The sequence below is a fragment of the Trachypithecus francoisi genome, unplaced genomic scaffold (assembly GCF_009764315.1).
Source record: "Trachypithecus francoisi isolate TF-2019V2 unplaced genomic scaffold, Tfra_2.0 Contig01579, whole genome shotgun sequence".
Classification (NCBI taxonomy): domain Eukaryota; kingdom Metazoa; phylum Chordata; class Mammalia; order Primates; family Cercopithecidae; genus Trachypithecus; species Trachypithecus francoisi.
Window position 1 is genome coordinate 914,110 of NW_022681442.1, and position 21,026 is coordinate 935,135.

At 50.1% G+C, this 21,026-nt stretch overlaps 1 long non-coding RNA gene across 1 annotated transcript in view; it reads right to left on the reverse strand.

Moving 5' to 3' along the window:
* Positions 1-242: 242 nt before the first annotated feature.
* Positions 243-21,026, reverse strand: part of LOC117064685 — a 92,621-nt gene continuing 71,837 nt past the window's right edge. The window contains exon 4 of the long non-coding RNA XR_004429609.1: positions 243-1,087. This is a non-coding gene — a long non-coding RNA (uncharacterized LOC117064685). The remainder of the gene's footprint in view (positions 1,088-21,026) is intronic.

Sequence of the window (21,026 nt, forward strand, 5' to 3'; positions counted from 1 at the left end):
CTGCAGCACAGCTGAAGGCAATGATAAGAAAACATTAAAATCCTTTTATGTCTATCCCAGAGGGCTGATATGCCAGATATATGTGTTTGGACCACTGGTGAAGGAGAATGGAAAAGAAGGAGGATGGGCAAGTAGAGGGGAGTCTGCATGTGCCTGGGGGCCCCCAGGGGGCTGGGAGTCCATGAAACGATGAGATTCTCACCCCTAAAACACAAAGCCCAGGCTGGACACAAAGAAAGCAAAAAATGTGTAGAATTTATTTGTCAACTATAGGCCATCAGAGAAACAATTAATAATTATGTCTTCCTTTTTTTAACATGGTAACTTAAAGTCAGTTACAGAGCAAGGTTCTATTTTAGACTTCCCATAGACAACACAAAAGCTAGCATGTGCACCATTCCATTCAAACTCTCACTAATTCGAGATGCGTAAGGCTCTCTCTGCATGTGCCTGTCTACAACCTTTGTTTGTCTGAGGGTTGGAGACAGGCTGGTGCAGCAGGTGAAGTGTGATTTCTGGAGCCAGACTGCTGCACTTCAAGTCAAGCCCACCACTGACTCACTGTGTGGTCGCAGGCAGGTTATGTATCAACATCCCACCGCCTGCACGATTTGATCGTGAAGCGCTGGTTGGCGTTGTCTCAGCCTCATTGTGTGGTGTGGCACAAACACAGCTTCAAGGCCCCACTCCCAACTGGATGGCCACCTAGAATGCGCTGGGGAGAAATCCTGGAGCTGCCACTGGTCCCCTAGTCAGGCCATGCAATGAGAGCCTGTTTGTAGAAAGGAGTGAGGTGCAGGACAGGGGCTCTTCAGACGCCCCTTCCCATTGAGGGCAGAGACTTTTGGCCTTTTCCGCAAGTCCATCTCCCCAGTGTCTGCATAAGGAAGTAAGGTGTGCTGTCTGCTTCAGCTTAACAAGGCTTCACAGTGTCTCCCGCACACAGCGCTGATGAAGCTCGCTGGGCTCCAGAACCAACTGGAATGACGTGACTTGGGGATGAGCACATTTCCTGAGATCTGCAGATCACAATGCTTCCGATCAAGCTGGACAATTCTGGTGTCCATTTGTCTGCAAAACCCTGCAACTAAAAGGAAAGACAGAGACTGTTTTGCTCAATTTAGAGTCTACTTGAAATTAATGGAGAACAACCATTCCAAATTCAAACCTTTCGAGGGACAATTTCCATTAAGTCCAAACTCAGCTTCATTGCTGATCCACCGCTGCAAGGAGTAACAGCTGGTGGGGCACTATAACCGCCATTGAACCACGGAGGCCATAAGCTCTAAAAAGGAAACTCTTTTTTTCTGATGGTCACCAGGAGAAAAGGAGAGTGAGTGGCACATTTCATGAAATCTGATCACACTGTGGGCACCCACCAAATCCTCAGAGCTGTCCTGAGAGTCATCGCACGGAGACGCCAGCTGCCAAAAACACTCCTCTCGCCCTCGGTGGGTGAGGCAAGGCAGGCATGATGAATAAGGAGGGTTGAGGGAGGGGAAAGTGTAGCAGGAAGCAGAACACAGGTCCCAGCATGTCCAGTGTGCAGCAGAACGAAGTTGGCGCTCTGAGGACAGGCTGGAGATGATCTCCCTCCGTTCATCAACCATTCAGGACTGAGCCCTTACAGGTGTGTCACTGAGGACATGGAGCAGGTGGCCTGCTGGGGTGCAGCCAGGACCAGCTGTGTGTCCCAGGGCCTGCAGCACCACCTCCATGTCTGGACATAGCCTTCTCCAGGTGACAATGACAAACACGGACATCTCCATCCACTCACACCTCTTGGTGCCTCTCCAAGGTAGCAGTGTTCTGGAAACCTCTCTCCCTCTAGGTCAGCTAGTAAGACAGCTACTGAGGCCTGACACACACCTGTGTTCCTGGCTCCCGTTCAGACCCAGGCAGTGACAAACAGCCTCAGGCACTGCAAGGACCTGGACATGGGGAAGCCTGGCCTGGTGTGGGGGCTTCCTTAGAGGCAACCCAGGTCCGGGTCTCAAACCCCTCTGCTTTTCCTTGCATAAAACCCAGATTAAGCTTCACTTAAATAGAAAAAAAAAAAAAAAGCGTTTTTTTTGAAGGAAGTAACAAAACGTATTTGAGCACAGCAGGAGAGAAAAGCTGGCTGGGCCTGAATTGCAGCCTCTCACTGACCACTCGCAAGCTTCACTCTCCTAATTGCGCAGTTGGCTCTGGTGTGAAAAGGATAGAATGGCAGGCAATGCTCTCAATGTCCTTCCCAGCTTTAAAAATCCCCTGGGACCACACTATTGTCGAAAGTAAAAATACGGTGCCTATGTTGATTAGAAGTATGATTTAGGCCGGGTGTGGTGGCTCACGCCTGTAATCCCAGCACTTTGGGAGGCTGAGGCGGGTGGATCATGAGGTCAGGAGTTTGAGACCAGCCTGGCCAACGTGGTGAAACCCCATCTCTGCTAAAAATACAAAAATTAGCCGGGCGTGGTGGCGGGCTTCTATATCCCAGCTACTCAGGAGGCTGAGGCAGGAGAATCGTTTGAACCTGGGAGGCGGAGGTTGCAGTGAGCCGAGATTGAACCACTACTGCACTCCAGCCTGACCTGGGCGACAGGGTGAGACTCCATCTTAAAAAAAAAGAAGTGTGATTTAAAATGTTTCTTCTCAGGAAGAGCAGTGGGTTTCCCAGTCACTTCGGGAGAGGAGTTTTCAGCCTGAGAGCCACCTTCTCATCCGCCAAGCTTGGGCCTCTCCATCCAGTGAGCGAGATCCCCAGCTGCCAGCCCCAGAACGTTTCTGCTGTTCATTCACTGGCATCTGGGCTCTAGGGACCAGCAATACTTTCCTATTACATCCTCTAACAAATCCAGAGCCTCATTTCCATAAAGGGTTATAGGAGGAGAACCTTCCTAAATTACTCTCCAAAAGAAATCAGTATGGAAATAAATGCCTTCTCGACTTTGGCTTTATCAACTGTGATTTTGAAGCAGGTGGCAATCAGTCTGTATTTATTTTGGGAGAACAGCTTGGACTTGATGTTATTTCCTAAGCACTTTGTACCCTCCGAGGAGACGTGTTCAACATCCATGGGGTGCTGATGTGAATTACCTAGAAGGGCCGCCTCTCCTAATTAGTTTGATTGAAACCTCAGCAAAACTTGACGGGCCCCTCACTTAGGAGATCCCTACGCAAAGTGTTTGCAAGCATGCAAGGTGCAACGCTCCAGTGACAACGTCCAGGGAAAAACCACCACCCATCCCACCTCGGATCCTGGCAGTCGATCCTGGCAGCACCTGCCTCCCAGCCACTGTGCACAAGAAGGAGGTCAAAGCCGTCCCCAGCATCCTGGACCCAGCCTCCTCTCAGGTGTTCCGGGCCTGTCCAACCTGTTCCTCCAGAGATGGGCACCTGCTGTTGGGTTTTCCACGTTTAAATAACTCAGAAAGATGTCCCCAGTTCCCCCTTAGATCTTCATGGCCTTTTCCTCTGTCAAACCTACTCTAACTATAATTAAATTATGACCCACATAATTATTGGATGAATGTTTGTCTTCCCCTACCAGGTGAAGATTGGTTCTGACAGGAACCACGCTTGTCTTGCTCACCTCATCATCCTTGTGTGAGCACAGCGTCTGACATGTAGGAGACACTCAGTGAACAGTTGGTGGATGAATGAATACATGGATCACTCCATCAATCCGTGTGTACAGTGATATCTCTTTGATTGGGTTATTCAATTTTGAAGAACACTCATTAAAATGACCAGGGGACAGTAGAGTCTTTCTCTCTCTTTGACATATTCATCCAGGTCAGAATAAGATTACAATGCACCCCTCCTACAACCCCAATGTGTTTGGGATCCCACAGCCCAGCAAACCCTCTCAGGCTCCACGACAGTGGTTTCCCAGACTCATCCTAGAGGAAGAACCTGCAGCCCGGGGCAGACTGTGCTCCTCACCATCCTCGGGGATGGGCCATGTGTGTTTTGCGTTGCACTGGCCCCTGTGCTGCCTCTCTCCTCATAGGATGCACACCTTGTCCAATTTCCCCTGAAGCCTTTGCTGCCTGTGTTCACAGAGCAATGGAGAAGTCTCAGGTTTTGTGTGAGAATTACAAGATTTACAGCTTAGCAACTAAGAAATGCAAGAAGTCCTTCTGTTACCAACATATAAATGCTAATGGGAGCCGGGCATGGTGGCTCATGCCTGTAATCCCAGCACTTTGGGAGGCAGAGGCGGGCAGATCACTTGAGGTCAGGAGTTCAAAACCAGCTTGGCCATCATGGTGAAACACCATCTCTACTAAAGATGCAAAAAATTAGCTGGGCATGATGGTGCGTGCTGTAATCCCAGCTACTCAGGAGGCAAGGCAGGAGAATCACTTGAACCCAGGAGGTGGAGGTTGCAGTAAGATGAGATTGTGCCACTGCACTCCAGCCTGGGTGATAGAGTGAGACTCTGTATCAAAAAAAGAAAAAAAAAGAACGAAATGCTAACGGGAATAGCTTTTACCTTGTCTGAGCAGAAAACCATGCTTCCCAGAGGTCACCTTTGGGTGAGGACGGGGAGTGGCTCCCTGCCCAGGAGCATTCACAGGCAGTTCACCCCCACGCGATCCCGAGTTCTGACTCACAGGGAGCGCCTCCCCGGTGGGGGCAAAGGCGGATGCCTGGGAACATGCATTGCTGTCACTGCACTGTTTCCTGCGCGTGGCAGAGCTGGAAGGGCTTAGCATGGGGACCTGGTAGCCTCTGTGTGGAGTGGAGAAAGCCTCACCCAAGTGCTTGTGAAGAGCAGCCAGCCTCCACTTCCCTGGCCCTGCACATGTGGCTCTCAGGCCATTTCTGCTTTGCTTTCGGCCATTACTCCATCTCATTTCTACCCACTCTGTTTGCGCCCCACCCTGTCCACCTAAAGGGAGCCCCTGCAGCCCTGTGGATGGCCAGCCTCCTAGAGGCCAACACCCCTCCAGATGTCACCAATCACGCCCTCAGGCAGAGGCCCCCGAATGCCACTCTCACCCCAGCTGCTCAAGATGTGAGATTTTATCCTGTTCATAAAAGGAAAATTATGTTCTCAATAAGAACAACACTTAATATTCACAAGTAAGAAATCACAGCTCAGGCTGCACCACAGTATTGAGAACTTAATAACAGGAGGTTAATAACCATAAAATACTGCGAAGCATTTTCCTGCAGGACTGGAGAACCGTTCCAGCTGTTGACGAGCAAGCGCCTGTTTCTGGAAGTAACCTGGAAGGAGCAGAGACACTGACCACCCGGAGCCTCTGCATGGCTACCCACCTGTGTGGCGGCCATGGAACTCTCTAGTGGAGCTGGCGGGGAGGGGTCACAGATTTGGGGGTTTTCAGGCTACAACACAAATACAAAACAGGATAAGCTAGAAGAATGGGAATCATTTATCATGAAGGCAGCATTAAAAACAAGGCTTGTTAACTGACCTTATTTCTGTGTTGCTAAGTGCCTTCAACAAGCCCACAGAAAGCACCCTGTAGACAGCCTGGGCCCTTGGACAACTCCCCCAGTGCTTCCTCTCAGACACCTGCCTCCAGGCGCCTAAGCCCATTGCCCACCCCTGGCCTCCAGGTGGCTGGGGTGGTTAGAGGCTTCTTTTCTATGCCAGCACCAAGTCTACAGGACCCAGCCCACATATGGAGAAAATGCTGTAATTAATAGGAAACACAGCCACAAAGAACTGATTCTCAACAAGCCTGCTAGAATTTTTATTTCTAAGCCAGCCAATGCTTTTGATGTGGTCAGCTGGGAAGCTGTGGTCCCACCTCCTCTGGTTGCAGACGTTGGCCCCACCAGGATGTTGCGGAGTTCCAGCAAGGAAAAGGGCTGGATGCAAAGGAGAGTGACACCGTGTCAACAAGACTTGGATGTGAGTTATGGAGACTGAGCTGGAGGCACTATAAATTCCTCTGAAGGTCATCCAGAAGGACTTTTGTAGAATGAGATGCCTCGTTCAAAATTCAAAACCCTCTTAGCTATGAGAGTTCGGGGATGTTTGATGAAAATCGTTTTGCTTTGTACTTGGTCGGGAAGAAGCAGTTCTTTGTGCATGCGCGCGCGCACACACACACACACACACACACATGCAAATGGAAGCTCAAGTCAAAGCTGTTTCCCAAGCAGATTCCTGAAATACTCTGAGCAAAAATTTATAACAATTTTAATGGGAAAGTTACCAGCAGCTTCCCACTTGACACCTCTTCACTATATTGGAAGTCACCATTCCTCTGAGCCAGGTAGATTGATGGGCACAGCCACGCAGAATGAGCAGTTCTGCACATCCATCAGCCACAGGGAGAGCCACGCCGTGGCTTAGGGGACATTACTCGTGGTGCCAAACAACTGCTCACAATAAATAGGTCATTTTACTCAAGTTTTGGGAAAGCTCCTCCACCCCAGGCATTGCAGGGCACAGGTTACTAAATACCCACACCAAGCCCAAGGAAAACACTCTGTAGACAACCTGGGCTCTCGGGCAACCCCTACAATGCTTCCTTTAAGAGATCTGCCTCCAAGGGGCCCAAGCCTCACTGTCACAGGGCTGGCCTCCCACTTAGCCCTGGGCAGCTGGCTGCCCTCTGAGTGCAGAGGCCCACAGTGAAGGATCACCCAGGAACACAGCCCATGTCGGCACTGTCCTGTCCTGTGCCGACAGCAGCTTGGAAGCGGCATCTCACTCAAAATGCAACAGGCAAGCAGTTATTACTTAATGAATTCAAGACATGCTATTTGGAGGAGCTGGAGTTTCCACTGTGGAAATGATGAAGGCTGAGGGATGGTAAGAGTGGGCACACAGGCCCTGTGCATGTCTGTGTCCACAGCTCCACACAAGGCATAGACATCTGCTGCAGTCAGGACCACAGAGCATCCGAGCAAGCCAGGCCCTTGAGCAGTCGGGACCTCATGGTCCAGGGAGGTAGAGGGCTAGAGCCTGGTGGGTATGAGGTGGCCACAGCAGGGTGAGGAGGAGAGTGAGCCTGGACACAGGAGCACAGAGCCCAGCAGCAGGTCCACATCTGGTGTTTAGGCTCCCGAGGTACTGGGGCACAAGATCCAGAGTGCACCAAGCTCAGGGGTGGGAATGAAAACCAAGAGAGGAAAATGGGACCCCAAGGACCACACTGGAGCCCCTATTCCAGAGCCAGCCAGCTGACACAACAGGATCCCCAAATGCAGAGGCAGGGAGGAGCCAGTGCAGAGTGCAGTGCCCCAGAGTGTGACCAGCTGCAGAGCTGTGGGGGAGGGAAACAGGGGAGAGGTGGAGGGTGTCCACGGAGGAAGCAGGGACTGGAGACTCAAGACTGGGTCTGTTTATTTCTCATCCGCTTGGTCTTTTGATCTCAGAGCAACAAACTCCCATTTTCTGACTTCTTTTCCAACAAAATTCCTTTTCTTAAAAATGTCGAGCTTAATGGGTCTTATAGAAGCTGGAGCCCTGAGATTTAATCCAGTGTGTTGCCTTCCTCACTCTCTCCCAGTGAGGCACACACACACACACCATATACACACAATACACATTCACACAACATACAACACACATAAATACAACATACACACAACACACACAATGCATACTTACTATGCATGCATAAACACATACAACATACTCATACACTACACAACAGACACACAACACACATGCACACAACACATATGCACATAGGATGCATGCAATACACACAACACATAACACATACATAAACACATACAACACACACACAACAGACAACACACAAACATGCACATACACACCACATGCACACACAACATATATACAACACACACTTAAAACACATAAACATATAAAACACACATATGCATGCAATTCACACAAACTACATGTGTACACACAGACCTGTTCAAAGATCAGCTCAAATCTAAAAATGCAACACATAAAGTTACATCAAATCTGCCCCTCACCGAGAAGGTGGAGCATAAGCCTTGATAGGGTGTGATGAGAATGAAACTTTACCTTTGTGGCCTTCCTCCCCAAAACTTATAACCCCAGTCTAATTATGAGAAAAACATCGGACAAATCCCAACTGATAGGAATCTTGGAAAATATCTGGCGAGTGCTCCTCAAGTGATCAAGGTCATAAAAAGCATGGAGAGTCTGAAAACCTGTCACAGTCAGAGACTGAGGAGACAGTACAACCAAGTAAAATGCAGGATCCTGGGTAGGATCCTGGGACAGAAAAGGGACATTAGGTAAACACCAGGGAGACAGGAATAAAATGGGGACTTTAATTAATAATAATACATCCCTGTTGGTGCATTAGTTTTGACAAAGGCATAGGACTGTACGATTTTTATAAGATGGGAAGCTGGCTGTGAAGTATGCTGAAGCTCTATATTTTTACCACCCTTCTGTAAATCTAAAACTATCCTAAAATGTGAAAGTTTGTTACAAATGAAAAATGTTAAAACAATTACATCAAGCTCGCCATGGCACTTTTGGAAGGCATGCATTCAATCCAGCACTCAGATCATAACCTTCAGCCTGTTCAGATCCTCCTGTCAGTCTGGCTGAAATGAATAGACTCCAGAGGACATCATCACCCCTTTGCTCATATGCCTCTTGGAACTCACAAGTAACCTCTGCTATGGTTTAAATGATTGTCCCCTTCAAAACTCATGCTGAAATTTAATTGCCAGTAACAATATTAAGAGGTGATACCTTTGAGAAGTGACAGACCAGGACGGCTCCACCCTCACCTGGGGTTGATACTGTTATAAAAGGGTGAGTTCAACCCCCTCTCGTTCTCTCTCACCTTCTGACCTTCTGCCATGGGGTGACAGCAAGAAGATCCCTGCCAGACACCAACACCTTAATATGAGACTTTCTAAATTCCAGAACTGTGTGAGCCAATAAATTTCTGTTCATTGTAAATGACCAGTCTCAGGTATTCTGTTAGAGCAGCACAAAACAGACTAAGACAATGTCTAAGGGTATTTATTATTAGGTTGAAGTAGTGGACTAGGATATAAATTGTGGCGTATTATAAATAGTCACATTTTAAAATGAAACTGTTACATCAGACTTAAATGCATCAAATGGATCTAAATAGCAAGGCATTTCATATCCACAATCACCCATTTTAAAAATTCAACAACAGGTTCTACTTTTACGGCCAGAAATTGTACATATTTCTTCCTCTTAAAAGTCTATTTCAATTCCTCTTCTTCTGTAGAATTTTATCCCAACAAAATGTTTATGCTTGAAACCATCATCCTATTATACTTCCCTGCAAGTGAATATTGACACTGTGTGTGTGTGCGTGCATGTGTGTGTGTGTGTGTGTGTGTAAATTTCCAGTGACTATAAGACATTAAATGTTGAGAAAATTTTCTTCTGGACTGAAGTTTTCTACATTACTACTAGTACAAAATTAATCAAAGCAGTAAAAATATGTTATCTGCATTGTGATAGATACATATTAAGCTTAAAACTAAAATTTTATTAGAAGTGTATCATTTAAAGAAATGGATGGGGCTGATTTTTCCAGAAGGTTTATTTATCTTTGAATGACACTATTACTTAAAGCTAGATTGGGACTTAGGCCAAGGATTGATTCTATTTCTGCTTTATTGTTGTGAGGTTTTTTGTTTGTTTGTTTGTTTGTTTTGGCTTGTGTTTTGTGGGTTTTTGATTTTGTTTCTGTTTTTGAGATGGAGTCTCACTCTGTCACCCAGGGTGTGGTGCAGTGGTGTGATCTCAGCTCATTGAAACCTTCACCTCCCAGGTTCAAACAATTCTCATGCCTCAGCCTCTGGAGCAGCTGGGACTACCGGCACGTGCCACCATGCCCGGTTGATTTTTTGTATTTTTAGTAGAGATGGAGTTTCATCATGTTAGCCAGGCTAGTCTTGAACTCCTGGCCTCAAGTGATCCACGCCCCCTAGGCCTCCCAAAGTGCTGGGATTACAGGCGTGAGCCATCACACCTAGCCAACTTATTGTTGCTTTTTAAATAAATGTATAAACTGAGAAAACTTGTTCACCACCAAAAATGTGTAAGTCAGAATGGAGTTTTGTTCTATCACTGAATATTTTGAACTTCTTCCAAGGTTCATGCTTAAAACCACATATCCAGCTATCATTCAATGATAGTGAATTGTACTTATTTATTAGCTCAGCTGCCAGACTAGGACTAGGTCTTTGTCTTGAACCATTGGATTTTCACAAAGGACTCCAGCCCAGTCCTTGGGAGCATTTGTTTTCAAAAAGTAGTCAGTGTTATCTCTTATTGCCCCTGACCAGGTGCTGGTCTTCATAACCCAGGTGTGCACTGGGGTAAAATCCAGGGTGGTGGGGGCCCTGCCCAGGTCTGCCTGTACTATACAAGGTAGGAGATGAGCAAACACAGAGGAGTAACTGCAGCTCCCAGGCTGGTCAGGTTAAGGAGAAATTAAGGATGTGGAAGGCACAGACATTGATCTCTTTAAGTAGTCTATGTGTACAGATGCTCACCTGCAAAGTCAGCATGACCCCAGGAATGCATGACCCTCAGATGCAAATGAACGTCAGCAGCCCATAGACTCCAGGAGCACACAGGCCCCAGAAACACATGGACCCCGAACACAGGGACCCCAAGAACACACAGGCCCCCAGAACAAGGATCCCTGGAGCCCAGTGATGCTGAGAACAGGAACCCCAGGGTACAGAGATCCCAGCAGCACATAGACCCCAGAAACACACAGACCTTGAGAACAGGAACCTCAGGAGCACAGGGGCCCCAGCAGCACACAGACCCTGAGAACAGGGACCCCAGGAGAACACAGACCTCAGAAACTCTGAGAAAAGGACCTCACGAACACATGGACCTCAGAAACTCACAGACTCCGAGAACAGGGACCCCAGGAGCACAGGAACCCCGAGAAGGGGGACCCTAGGAGGACATGCATCCTGAGAATGGGAGCCCCAGGATAACACACACCCTGAGAATGGGGACCCTAGGAGCATACACGCCCTGAGAATGGGGGCCCAGGGAGGACACACACTCCAAGAATGAGGCCCCAGGAGCACATGCACCCCAAGAACAAGGACCTCAGGAGGACACCAGTCCCAAGAATGGGGACCCCGGGAGCACACAAACCCCAAGAACAGGGACCCCAGGAACACATGCACTATAAGAATGGGGACCTCAGGAGGACATGTATCCTGAGAATGGGGGCCCCAGGAAGATGCACACCCTGAGAATGGGGTCTCAGGAGGACATGCACCCCAAGAACAAGGACCAGAGGAGGACACGCACTCTGAGAATGGGGACCCCAGGAAGATGCACACCCCGAGAATGGGGACCTAAGGAGGACACGGACCCCGAGAATGGGGACCCCGGGAGGACACGCACCCCAAGAACGGGGACCCCGGGAGGACACGCACTCTGAGAATGGGGGCCTCAGGAGCACACGCATCCCGAGAATGGAGTCCCCAGGAGCACATGCACCCTGAGAAGAGGGACCCCGGGAGGACACGCACTCTGAGAATGGGGGCCTCAGGAGCACACGCATCCCGAGAATGGAGTCCCCAGGAGCACATGCACCCTGAGAAGAGGGACCCAGGAGGACACATACCCTGAGAATGGAGACACCAGGAGCACATGCACCCCAAGAACAGGGACCCCAGTGTGACTATCACTGTTCAAGGGAGCCGGGCTATCAGAACAAAGAGCCACTCTTTTTCCGGAAGCCACCACCCCTGTACCCTGTGTGAGTGTCCGTCTGTGACACTTGTGGGGTGAGTCCTGAGAACTCATGTCAGGGCCATGGAGAAGGAAATGACCTGGAGAGGAATATATTCTGACAGGGCATCTGCTCTCAGCAGCCGCTGTCCTCTGAGCATGGGCTCCTCCTGGAAAAGCCCCAGCTGCAGGAGCCGGCGGCCGGGAGGTAGGGGTGGGCCCTGCACCTGAGCATGGAGGAGGCTGACGGCTGAACCACCACAGGGCAGGTCAGTGTCCAGCAGCCTGGTCTGTCAAGTTTCTGTGTCTGCACCCCTCACAGGTTGCTCAGCTAGTCCAAGACGGCCCCATGCCAGTGCGAACACCACCGGCTCTTGCCCACCCCACATGAATGGACTCCAGGGAGGGACCCCACTCAGAGCCACCAGGAGGATGCCGCCCACAGAACAAATCACACCCCCTCCAGGAGGCTGCAGCTCGGCAAGCCTAAGAGCCAGCCCTGTTCCCTGCCACGGTGTCCAAAGACCAACGAATTGCTCAAGTATCCCCCCACTGCCAGGCATAAACCAACCGAAATCCCTCCTGCCTCATTTCCTCACATCTTGAGGAGGCAGCGCTGGGGAGATAAATGTCAAAACCCACTTACTGAGCCTATAAAGAGCTCACTGTGAAGCAAGAGGGTCGTTACTTGCAAGCTTCCCCTGGTGCCTGGCATTCGCAGAGAGAGCAGCACCCACCTCTGGGCCAAAGAGAGAGTGGAATCCTCAGGTAATGAGGCAAGATCCCCAGACAAAGAACTTCCAAAGAGGAGGCAGGACACTCGGGGGGCAGAGGCTCAAGCCTTCCTAACTGAATGCACGCCTGAACTCTCATTTAGAGCTGAAACTCTAAATGAACTCTCATTTAGGCACATTTAGAGCTGAACTCTCATTTAGGCACATTTAGAGCTGAAAGGCCAAGAAGGAAATAATGTAGCATCCCCCAAATTCCAGAGCATTATTGGGAATGTCCTAGGCAAGGTAGCAGGGGATGGTGGTTATGGACAGGTGGGGGTCCAAGCCCAGAGGAGTGGAGAGACCACAGTGAAGAGGTCAGGGAAAACACAGAGCGGGTTTTGCTGTCCACAGAGACCAACAGAGGAAAGTGGGGCTGGCTCAGAGGATCCCAGGAAGACCCCTAGAAGGGCAGAGCAGTCAGGTCATCACCAACTCAGCTCTGGAGCAAGTGGCCCTGGACTGCAATCCCAGCTGGGTCCTGGCGGGTGTGAGACTCGGTAAAGGCAAATGACCCACCTCTCTGAGCCTCAATGTCATCCGCTATAAAAGAAGATAATGGGCCTGACGCAGTGGCTCATGCCTGCAATCCCAATACTTTGGAAGGCCGAGGCAGGTGGTTCATTTGAGGTCAGGAGTTCAAGATCAGCCTGGAGCCTGGCCAACACGGTGAAACCCTGTCTCTACCAAAAACATACAAAAAAATTAGCCGGGCATGGTAGCAGGTGCCTGTATTCCCAGCTACTCAAGTGGCGGAGGCAGGAGAATTGCTTGAACCCAGTAGGCAGAGGCTGCAGTGAGCTGAGATCGCGCCATTACACTCCAGCCTGGGCGACAAGAGCAAAATTCCACCTAAAAAAAAAAATTTTTTTTAATTTAAAAAAGAGAATGGCAAGTCCTTGTGCATAGGACCCGGCAAGTATTAAGTCACGTCAGACAGGGTCTGCACAGCCCCACGCATCAGGGGCACGGGAGCCCAGGACGGGTGATTCCAGCTGACGCCCACCAGCCCCTGGTGTGGGGAATGCTTTCCTAGGCTGCCTCCAGAGCAGCGGCGTGGTGCTCACAGCCATCGAGAGCTGCGGGGTCAGTCTGAGGACCTGGCTAAGAAGGGCTCTGCAGAACTCAAATGCAGTTTGACAAATATTCCCTGACACCTGCCCTGGGCCAGGGCTATACCAATGACTCAGGTGCCATCCCAGCCCCTGGGGGCAAATGCTAATGCCTTCTGCAGGCTGTGGGGCCAGGAGGTTGCCACACACCTAGTAGACACAGTGCCCAGGCTCCCAAGAGCTGCGTGGCCTGCTCCTGCCCCTCCAAGACACGCCCAAAGGGCATCTGCTGGCAAAGTCGAGGCCTCCCTCCTGAAAGCCCAGATGCTCAGAGTTGGCCTGGCCCCAAGGGCTCCAAGGAGCTATTTTCCACTTTCTCTCAGCACCCGGCTCACTTACAGCAACAGCCAAATAATTACCAAGTAATTATAGTTAACAGTCCGTAGTTTTGCTTCTGAGATAAAATGTAACCATGGTACTAATTTCAGATGACAAAGGAGCAGAGATACACTCTGGATTTCAGGAATGTGCTCCATGAGAGCCAAAGGCTCTCCCCACACCTGTCCAGCCAGAGGACTGCCCCGCCGTCAGACCCTGGGGCACACTCAGGACTGGCCTGACTCATTCGGCCCAAGAGGACCCTTGAGGCTTTAGTACTAACCAACAAACAAACTCCACTGATGACAGCACAGCAAACCTCCAGGAATCCGTGCATGTCAATTCCAGTGGATTCTGGAACGTCTTCGTAGGCTAATAAGTAATAACAGCCCAATTTTTATGACATCCCATAAGCTTATTTTTGCAATTTGAAACAACTGAACACTGAATTGCATTTTCCATTTAGCCCAGCTACAAATCCCACAATTGCTACTTTAAAAGCTACTGAGGCTTTGTGATGTTGCCTTAAAGAACCAAAGGACAATTATTGGCAAAAAAACAAACACCAAAAAGTAATTTTATGCATGGCAGTCCCTTGCTGCAGAGGCCTCTTAAAAAGAGGCGGGTGAGCAAGGGGAGTGTTGCTGGCTCATTTCCTTTGTCTGGTTCCAGGTCTCCTGACACTCCACAGCCCTCTGTCTGTGCCATAAATGTGGCTCCGGACCACTAAGGACTCAGGCTGCTTTGTGAGGCCCCCTTTGAGCAAAGCATCGTAATTAAAATTCACAGCAGATGCTATTGAAAACATGTAATCTACGCACAGAGGAAAAACAGTGAAACAGAGAAATATACCAAGCCTGGAAAATTACTAAAGAAAATTTCAAATAACAAAACAAACACAAAAAAAGAACATTCCATTAACAGCATAAAATAATTCCTCTTCTGGGACATGCTTGGTCCTTCTCCTTCCACCAGCTCTGCTCAGGCTGGCAGGATGTGCAGCCAGGTGGAAGTAGCCATGGACTCTGCCTTCTTCCTTCCAGGACTGTTTGCCCTGAGAGCTCTTCTCCTTGCCAACGACGAACCTAAATTCTAGAAGAAAACATGACCCACCACACCTGTGCTCTCTCCATCCTTGAGACCCTGCCTGGAATGAGGCAGGGTGGGCAGCTGTGCTCTGGCCTGTCAAATGTGGACTACAGTGAGCCTCCAATCCCAGGTTTTACCCACATTTCCCTCTAAGAGGTCCCTCACCCTCTTCCAGTCCCACTCACCAGTGAAGTATGCCAGATGACCTCTAGGATGAACAACCCCTGAGGCACTAAATGACTGTGTGGAGCCTCCTCCGCCCCCCAACTCACATGGAGCAGTGACACGAGAAAGAAGTCAACTTGTATTGGGTGAGGCTACTTAGGCTTTGTTTGTGGTTTATCTGTTTGAACAGCTGGGGCTCCCATTTGCTCTAAAACACCATCTGCCACCCCACTTATTCCACAGGCTCAAAGACTCACCCTGGTCCCAGCCTCCTCTCTCCTGTCCCTCCAGACAACGCCCAGCGCCACCCGGGGTCTCCTGCTCAGAGGGAGGTGGAGGCAGCATCTGGGGGAGAAGGAGGGGGTATGAACAAGAGCCAGGAGGTCACGTCTGCGCAGGGTCTCTGTGGAAAGGGGGGCTGGGTTTCCCAGATTCCTCCACCTCTCAGAGTCAGACGAATGCTCTGGAGAAGCCATCCTGAGGTCACAGGAGCTCAGCTGGAGAAAATCAAAGTATTTCAAACAGACCAGGAGCCCAAAGCTGGGAGTGCCATCCCTCCCTTGTCACAACCCATGGGGACTTCTGGAGGAGAAGCTGTCCCACCTGCCACACACACTGCCAGGGATCTGGGGTACCACCAGCACCCCAGAAGCTAACCATGAGTTCTGTCCGTGCTCACTGTCTTAGTCTGTTTTTTGTTGCTTGTAACGGGATGCCTGAAATCGGGTTATTTAAAAAGAAGACAAAATGCGTTTCTTACAGTTATGAGGCTGAGAAGTTCAAAGTCAAGGGCCACATCTGGTGTGGGCCTTTTCGCTGGTGAGGACTCTCTGCAGAGTCCTGAGGTGGCCCAGGGCATCACACGGCCAGGGCCTGAGTGTGCTCACGTGCTAGCTCAAGTCTCTATTCTGCTTCCTATAAATCCACCAGCCTCACTCCCATGATAACCCACTAATCCATCAATTCATTAATCCACTAATCCCTGACTGGATTAATCCTTCACGAGACCCAATCACCTCTTTAAAGCCCCACCTCTCAACACTGCCACATTGGGAATTAAATTTCAGCCTGAGTTTTTGAGGGCACAGATATTCAAACCACAGCACTCATCCTGCCCTGGACGGTCAGACTCAGTGGGTGAGTGGCGGGAGGCCTGAGGTGGTGCAGAGCAATGGCCCTGGGGAGAGGACCCTGCGCCCTCCCCAAATCCTGCCTTCGCAATCACCTGCTCCCCTGGCAGAAGGCATGCAGCCCCCTCGACGCTGCCCATTCCCCTCTCGCCTTTCTGCTCGGGTGACCACAACAGTTGCATTAGAAGGCAGCGGTGGAATCACATTATGCACCTAATTCACACTTTTCCGGGAAAGTGCACCGCAGCTGAGCTGCCACCAATGGGAAAATTAGGGATGAGAGGAAGAAGCAGCCTGCAAGCTAAACTACCGACACTGCATTCTGCATCCCAGACGACCTGGTAAGGGGTTCTCTGGGAGAAAGATGGGCTAATATAATTTAAGTCTGGTTTACCCCAAATCCCCCAAATAGCTACTGCTATAAGCCAAGCAAAGAGGACCATCATTATCTGAAAAGGGGTGCACATTTTGAGGCTAGTGCCTGAGGAAGAGTGAATCTTCTGTGTGCTCTCGGTCATCCGGGTCCAGCACGCACTGACCCCACCAGGTTTCCTTTACGACAGAAAGCATGTAAAACGGAGGCCTGCGCCTGAGCAAAAGGCAAGTGCGAGGTGGGGGGTCTCTCTCACCCCACAGCTTCCTATGGCTCCAGGACTTTATATTACTCCTATCACCACTGGTCCTGGGGACTCAGGCAAAGTAAGTGCTAGGCGGGGCGTCTCTGTCACCCTACAGGTTCCTACTGCGCCAGGTGGTAGCATATTACACCTATCGCCCCTGGTCCCAGGGACTCAGGCAACAGCTTGAGGGACTGGCCATCCTCCCCTGGTCTCACCTGCTGGCAAGAGAAGGGGCCAGGTCTTCCTGCTCTCACTTTTCTCAGGCACAGGAATAAAGAGCCAGGAACAGGATTGGAATCCTGCCTCTCCCACTTGTGAGCTGAGGAACCTCTAGCGAATTGTTTGCCCACCTGCGCGTCTCCACAACCATCAAATGGAGGTGATGAGCGCTACCTACACTCTCCCTCGTAAAATAAAAGGAGCCTCTGAATGTGCTCAGAATAGCCCTGGGCACAAGGTGAGCACGTGAACCCTGTGAACTCAGCAGCAGCTGCCTCACTCCTCCCTCACTTAGGTGGGTCTCCTCCGAGACTCCGAGTTCACACACGTACCCACCCAAGACTTCACTGCTCACCCACGTACCCCCGCCTCTGCTTTCTTTCTCTCTCCCACTCCTCCTCCATTACTCGCTCTTGACAATGGAAGGCACAGACCCTTCCATCTCTGCTGGCAATGCTTTTCCTGCACCTGGGAGAATTCAGCTTTCGTGGCACGGCCTTCTAGGGGCAAAGGATGAAAATCCGTTCTTCTACTCTACCCTGATGAGTCCCCTCCCAGAGCCACACGTTGGCGAATCTCATCCTCACCTGGACTCAGTTTCCCCTCTGAAGCCTGAACCCCAGCCTTCCACTGTCTCATCAAAGCCACATGCCCGGGCCGGGGTGCAGTACCCATACCCGTGCACCTGCCTGTGAGCCCTCTGTCTTCTGCTGGGATCTCTCCTCCTTTCCAGTTGGGTTTCACGGCTCATGTGAGAGCAGCAGGGGCTGGGGGCTGCATGTGGGCAACGTCGTGGGCTGAAGGAATGACATGGCCCTGGCAGAGGTAGGAAGTTGAAGAAAGCTGGAGAAATGATGGTTAGTTGGCTTTGCTGTTATTTCTCAAGAATGAAATGGGGGTATCACAAAGAAGAGTTTTGGAACTGGCTTCAGATGAATCTAATTTTAGTGTCTCCCATAAGACACGAAATGCTTAGACACACCCACATTTTTATTTTTTGAATTGACAAATAATAATTGTGCATATTCATGGGGTACACAGCAATGTTTCAAACCGGCCGTGCTCCTCAATTTCGTATGTAGGGAGACAGTGCCTTTTAGGTTGGAAGCTCGTTTGACTGACATCCCTCACCAACTCTCAAGGCCCTAGTCCCTGCCATTATCCCAGTCTGCATCCCCTGCAGGAAGGCCCAGAGACAGACGTGCCCACCACTGGCCCAGGGGCTCTCTTCCCCTGGGTCCACAGGACACCTTCTCCATGGCCCTTCTCTGCCCCTTCCTTCACCTCCCAGCTGTGTCATCCTGGTAAGGACCCTTGATTCACCTTAGGTAGTGCCGCTGCTCATGGCCTGGGGAGTGGTGGGGGCAGGGAGGCGGACCCGGGGGACCCCTGCAGGTCCCCCTGCTGACACTGGGTCTGGCCTCAGGACAACTGTTCACTGAGGTCCAGTGCTTGGGGCAGCCTCCCACCCTCATCACTGACAGCCTGTGCTAATCCCACTGTGAACCCTCACCTTCATTTCCCAGGTGAGAGGAGCTGACCCTGCGTGTATGTCCTGATGAGGGAATGTGAAGGAATGAAGGGTACACACTATGAAGACATGCTCGGTCCTTCGGAAACAATATCTGATTGTTCTTATAGCTTTGCCCTAAGTGCATTTTGTTTGGATAAGTGCATTTAATGGACTTCAACTGCAACAGTTAAAATGTGCAAACATCTAACAAATATCTGCTCTAAGAGCACCTTATCCTCAAAGGCTCTTCACCCAGTCTATAGATAGAACAGCAGCTGTCCACCCCAGCACTGGCCACCTGCCCTGCTTACATGACAGACCCTCACCCCAGCCCACATGGGACATGAGGACAGGATGAGGGTCTGCATGGCCACATCCACTAGAGTGTGGGCTCCTCTAGGGCAGGGTTCCCTAACCCCCAGGCCACAGATCGGTGTTTAGGAACCAGGCTGCCCAGCAGGAGGTAAGCCGTAGCCCAGCAAGGGTTCCCTCTGTATTACAGACACTTCCCATCACTCATCGCTCCTGTTACCGCCTGAGCTCTGCCTCCCATCAGATCAGCGGCAGCATTAGATTCTCATAGGAGCACAAACCTTCCTGTGAACCATGCATGTGAGGGATCCAGGTTGCACACGCTCATGAGAATCTCATGCCTGATGATCTGTCACTGTCTCCCATCACCCCCAGGTGGGACTGTCTAATTGCAGGAAAACAAGCTCAGAGCTCCCACGGAATCTACATTATGGTGAGTTGTATATAATTATTTTATTATATATTACAATCTAATAATAAAAAAAATAAAGCACACAATAAATATGCACTTAAATCATCCTGAAGCCATTCCCTCCCCCGATCCCTGGAAAAACTGTCTTCCACAAAACTGGTGCCTGGTGCCAAAAAGGTTGGGGACCTCAGCTCCAGGGGGCTGCAGTGCTCCTCCCAGACCCTCAGCCCCCAAAGCAGTGCTCAACAAATGTTGGTTGAGTGAATGAAGCAGACAGCAAGTAAGCACTCACTTGGTGGCTGTATGCTGAACAGGGAGGATTTAAAATATTCATTCTTTGTTTGCTTTAAACGGAGGCAGGGCAAACCCTCTGTTTATAGCAGCATAGACCTCCCCACCTTATTTCATTGCATGCTAAGACACCAAGTGTTTTCTAAACCACAATAACACAAATGTCACAACTTGAAAGATCTGGTGAGTCACTGATTAGCCCGGGGCTCTGGCAAGTACCACGTTTTAGGGCTGACAAATGTGGCCATCCCTGGGGGCCATGTGTGGTCTTCAAGCATGCTCTCAGAACACCACGACCCAACCCAAGGTCATTATCCCAGCGGGGCTTTTGCCCACACTCACAACCAGGCTCTCAAAGTACCTTTATATTCTAACCGGCCCTCCTCTGCCTCACTTAAGGAAAATGACTTTTCTCGGGCAAACAGCAACATCAAGCTCTCCCTCTCCCCACTTCTAACGTCACTTTTGTTTACCGCCAGCTCTCACTGCATGCAAATGCGACCATAAATAGAGATACAATCACGGTGGATAATTGAAATTTCAAAATATTAAGAACTTAGAGTTTTAGGGATTTGGTTTTATAATAGAAACAAATAAAATCTTGCCACATTGGCAAATACAAGCTGACAGTTAAGAAATTAGATTTGCATACAAAATATTTCATTTTGTGAATTAATTGGCAGCAAACTCTGCTCCTCATCTGCGGGTAATTTGGTGGAGGGAGAAGGCGTTGAACGTCAGGACTCTTGAAGCAACACAGCCCCTAGTGCGGAAGCTGCCCAGGAAGCCTGTGGACAGGAGGAGGAGCACAGGCTAACCAGGCTGCCAGGCTACAAGCAAGGTTTTTGTTTGTTGCTTATTTTTTAACCGAAAGAAGCCTAATGTTTTCTTCTTGTCTGAAACACAGAAAGACGAAAGCTAAAGTGACGTGGCCGGCCTGTTGCTTTGCCCCAGGAGGTGTCCACAGTTGACCCTCTGGTCTCTGACCTTGCAGATCTGGCCACACCTCAAAATGCAAATCAGCACAGCTCACGTGGGCCATTTGGGATGGTGACAGGGTGATGGGAACCTAGTACAGGAAACCGATGTGACTTTGCAACAGCCCGAGCTCCTGCTCATATGTCTTGAGCATGAGGCCAAGATGCGACTTCTCCAACTGCCCGTCCCCTGTTCCCTCGCGTGGGCAGCCTCCTGGCTCCAAGTCCCCTGGGGAAGGAGCTCCTCACCCTCCACCTCCCCAGCCCAGAGCAGAGCCCCTGCAATGCCTGCGAGGGTGAACTGTAGGTGTCAGCTGGACTGGCTGAAGGATGCCTGGACCGCTGGTAAAACGTGATTTCTGCGAAAGTCTGTGAGGGCACTTCTGTAAGAGATGACCGTTTGAGTTGT